Source organism: Empidonax traillii, unplaced genomic scaffold (assembly GCF_003031625.1).
Source record: "Empidonax traillii isolate 1590-97213 ecotype Southwest subspecies unplaced genomic scaffold, ASM303162v1 scaffold58:size1836614, whole genome shotgun sequence".
Lineage (NCBI taxonomy): Eukaryota > Metazoa > Chordata > Aves > Passeriformes > Tyrannidae > Empidonax > Empidonax traillii.
The window spans coordinates 948,311-952,847 of record NW_020955251.1 but is presented as its reverse complement, the minus strand read 5'-3'; the positions used below and the strand labels follow the sequence as shown (position 1 = coordinate 952,847).

Here is a 4,537-nt window from a genome sequence, read left to right as displayed (position 1 = left end):
ATTCTTGCACTGACCTGCAACTGCACGGAGAGCTGACTCCATGGCACAGGAGGTTACACACAGCTTTAGTAACTATAACTCTGTTGTTTTATCTGCCACATTGAGTGCATATGATGGCAAATATGGAGAGTAGATAAGCATCCTGGTGTAACACAGAGGGTAAAGTCAGCCCAAGAGTGAAACAGATCATCCTGCTTACCTCAGCTCTATCAGCCTAACAGAGCATCCACATTTTCTGTCTTTGTTGCCAAGGAGCAGGAGAGCATCTCCTTGTCCAAATTCCAACCTGCTTTGCAAGTAGAGGTGTTGTGGCCCAACTCAGAATGCCCTTAAACAGTATGTTTAGTAAGTAGGGACTGGCATTTGCTGGATGGGATAGGGCAGGGACACAGGAAATACAGGTGAACCAGCCCCTGTATATGCTGGAAGTCACTAAGCATCAGCATCCTCAATGGAGATTGTGTCCATTTACTGATTCCTGTTGACTACTTGATGTACTCTGTGATTGTCTTGCAGTGAGGGAATCTGTTACTGGCCACAAAGGCATTTTCCTCATCATTCTCCTTTAATTTGAACAAACATAGTTGTTCTGTTGATTTTTATGTTCTGAATGCCCACCCTACTTGTAAAACAAAGTTTATGCTTCCAGAGAGCTCAAAAGTTGGAGACCATTTCCAAACTGTTGAAAACTCTCGTGTTTTATAGGTACTCTGGGCCAAATTACCCAGCCTGATCTAACTTGTGTACATCAATGGCCCAAAACTCAACATCCCTGGGCCTTTCCAGGCTTGTACTGGGATTTTCACAGCCCCAGATCTATCAGTGCTCAAGGAAGGACTGTATAAAAGAAAGCTTTTGGCCTCCCTCTTTATCTTTTGAGGAAGTTAACCACAATAGAAGTTACTTATTTATACAATACTTTGGGTTGGTCTGGAGGAAAACAAAAATCAATCACACAGCTGTTTTGGGTTGTTTTTCTCCCTCTTGCCCTGATGCACAAATTAAGCCACTGATTAATCAAACAATTCATTGACAAGAACCCTGATTTATGTAGAGTTAAGTTACAGCATGCAAATATTTGCATAGTGTTGGATGTAGATTTAAACACAGACTCCATAAGTATTTTTTTTAACCATGAACATTTCTTGAGGATAATCCAAGTGCAAAACTCCAGTTCTTCCTCCTTCCTGGTGATTTGAATGGACAGACTGTGTCAAGAGTCAAACTATTTATGTTAAAACCTTATCTGATAAATAACTCTCAGGATGATTTTTAAAAGCACGAAGGGAAATAATGTACCTTGTTCCCACCGACAATTCATCAGAGTTGGACACCGTGCTCCAGTTTACATTTTTTAAGACCTCCCTTCTTTGTCCTGAAATCTGTGTTGACAGCAGGCTCCAATTCAGGACATTCTTCCAAGAGAAGCCAACAGGCAGTCTCAGACTTTCCTGTGGATGTGTGAAGAGCAACTGAGTTACCAAACAGCAGGGAAAGAGACTGATGTGCTGTAAGCAAGAAAAAAATAAATTTCTCAAGGTAAAATTGTCAACAGCTTCTCCATGACTCAGACACTGAAACCTCTTTTAAAAAGTAACTGCACAGGGACATATATATATATATATATATATATGGATATCTATGTATATGTATGTGTGTGTATATATATATATAGATGCATATATATAATGTTATTCAGATACCAAAAAGACCTTCTAGGGTTGTATTCCTTTGTCAAAAAAGGACACAAGGACTGCTATTATTTAAGTTAGTCTTTTGGAGAGGTAAATCTAGATCTCCATTCTTTAGCATGTTGTCTCTTCTGACACAGTGCTCTGTGCATCCCATAAGGTGATGCTTATGCGGGGTTTTTAATGCAATTTAATTAATTCTGTTCAAATCTCTTATTTTAAGACTGTTTAACCCATGGATTGAAAAGATAGATTAAATAAATATGTGAGGCTTTGCTAGAGTTTTCCAGCTGTTTTGAGGAGCTGAATCTAAATCCTGTTTTACTAAAGCAGTGCTGGGCCCAAGCAGCAACTCAACCATCTCTGCATCACTTTCTTTATCCATTGGATGGGAAGGAGGGCAATTTTAAGTGCCTTTACAGAGGTAAGCTGCACTGTTTGCAACACAGCATAGTCTGTCTGAATTACTGACATGTGGGAGCACAATGCAACTCCTTCCTTACCTTTTGCTGAATCCTGCAGCCCTCCAGGGCTCCACTGGGCTCATCTCTGTGCTGGGTAATTCTCCACAGACTGGCTCTCTGGGCTGGTGCTCCCGTGCAAACAAAGCTGTCGTGACACAGGAGCAATGCCTGTAAGGTTGCCCGCAAACAAAGCCATGCTTACCGGGTTTATCTGCATGAATTGGTAGAGCCTGCCCGTTCCTGCCCAGTTCTTTTGGCTCAGACACCTTAATACTGACTATATCCCTTGCTATATGCTGAGTAATCTGTTGTGAGAAATGCCTCCGAAGAGGCCCCATTATGCAGGCTCTCCTACCAGGCAACATCAAAATCCTGCCTAAACAGCATGCTGATTAAAGCCCCAGAAGTTTTTAAATGGTTATTTATGCTTCTCAGCCATTATCTAGTGATTGTTGAAGCGCCTTGCCGAAAGCCTTCTTTGCGGTGAGTAATGAAATAATGCAAACTGATGCTGATTTTTAAAGGAAAACAGGCTTCACTGGGTGACAGGATCAATGCAGTCCGTGTGAGCTGTTGAAAAGATTTGTCAATGGGCACATCAGACACCTCGTTGTGACAATCCACACAGGAGGGTGTCAGAGACCAAAACCCTTCCTGACCTCTCTGGCTGGGCTACCTGGGTAGTGTTGCCATGAATATGGAAACAGAGAGGGGAAATGATCAGTGGAGAGAAGACACGGAGAAATCTCAGAAATATGTAAGGCATTGGCTTTACATGGCTGCATGTGCACTGAGTTATGGATCGTCATACTGCACAGATTACGCATTTTGCCACCATCCCAAGGTCACATCAGGCAACATGGCAGCTTGCTTGGACTTCTGGCATATTCCTTGGCTAGGGCTGAGATAAGGACAGAGTGAGGTTCAGGAATGGTTTAAGATTTTTTAGATAATTTAGGATTTAGCAGCTTGACAACAGAATATACAAGAACCTATCAATCCTAGATTTACCATTTTGAACATGATTTTGGCCAACTATGGTTGAAGCCATTGTTCTCTGCATGTTGCTCCAGTCTCTGGTATTTAAAATGAACCAAGAGGCAAAATCAAGCCTGCAGACCATCAGCTTCATGGAGCAATCATCTGATGAAAATGAAAAACAAATGTAAAGAGAAAAAGCTGACAAAGACTCCAAACTTCTAATGCTGTTTTAATTAAGTCTGATACTAGGATCAGGATATTCAGTGGCAGTGAAAACTCATTTTCAGGCATTTTTCTATTACCTCCATGACTTTGAAGTAACCCCTAAACATTGATGAAAAGATGCATGAGAGTAAAAGGTAGCTCTTTCACTGTCTCTGTTTCTCTTGGAATTGAAGGTGTTCAATGTGTACTGAAAGATTAGGGGTTTATTGGTTTCCTTTTTTGTTTGCTTTTATTGGGCATTGTTCCTGTGAGAAAGCTTGGGTTTAAAGTTGCTGCATTGCAGTATGATGCGCTCAGTTGTGAGACTCAAATCCCAAATGACAGACCAACTGAGATTCCTCCCAGCTAGGTTTCATCTTGGCTAAGTCTGGCAAAAGGGCACCTTTTTATTTTGGAGACAGATCTGGAAATGAAACGTTAGAAAAATATTTTGAATTGGGCATTTAAGCACCTTAGTGTTTAAAGCTGAAATTCAGTTCCCCTCCACTGGGGTTTTTCAGTGTTATCTTGTCTAAAATATTCCATGTAAGATCCTGAGAGCTCATTGTGGTATATAAAATTGAGCTGAGTCTGAGTCTAGCTGCCTTAGTCCATTCAGACCTGCTTCCCCTTCTTACAAGAACCCTAGCTTTATTTGATATCTACATGGAAACTGCAGAGTGCCTGCATTCCTGTAGTGAGGTCTTAGGTTCGTGTGAAAGTCACTCAGTTTAGAAATTTAAGCAGCTAGTGATTTTTCAAAGCTCTGGAGACCCAGCATCACATTTAAAGAATGCCTAATGTGTACAAACTCAATTTTGCCCAGCCCAAAGAACTATAGTAGACATGACTGCCAACTTTTGTGTTGCTCTTAGCTAATCACTTTTGGCTTTTCTGGTTTGCAAGAGAGGAATCAACAGCTCCAGAGATGAGTATTATAGAGTGTGCCAGTATAGAGATGTCATAGATGTCCATGGAGTCACAGAATAGATTGCTGAATGCCCTCATATGAGGAGGCAGCATGCCATGATGACACTCCAACCATCAGTAGACATCATATTTGTATAAAAATAAGTGAAAAATGCAGAATCACCAACAGCTGTAGCCCTCACATTTTTTTTTTTAAAGTGTAAATACAACCACTCCTTGCGAATTTCCGTACCAAAATTAATGTCCTTGCCCAGGAGCTTGAATGAT

The 4,537-nt window shown here is 41.0% G+C and overlaps 1 long non-coding RNA gene across 2 annotated transcripts in view; it reads left to right on the top strand.

Moving 5' to 3' along the window:
• Positions 1-1,430, top strand: part of LOC114055545 — a 20,912-nt gene extending 19,482 nt beyond the window's left edge. For both annotated transcript variants that reach the window (XR_003570760.1, XR_003570759.1), the window contains exon 4: positions 1,395-1,430. This is a non-coding gene — a long non-coding RNA (uncharacterized LOC114055545). The remainder of the gene's footprint in view (positions 1-1,394) is intronic.
• Positions 1,431-4,537: the final 3,107 nt, after the last annotated feature.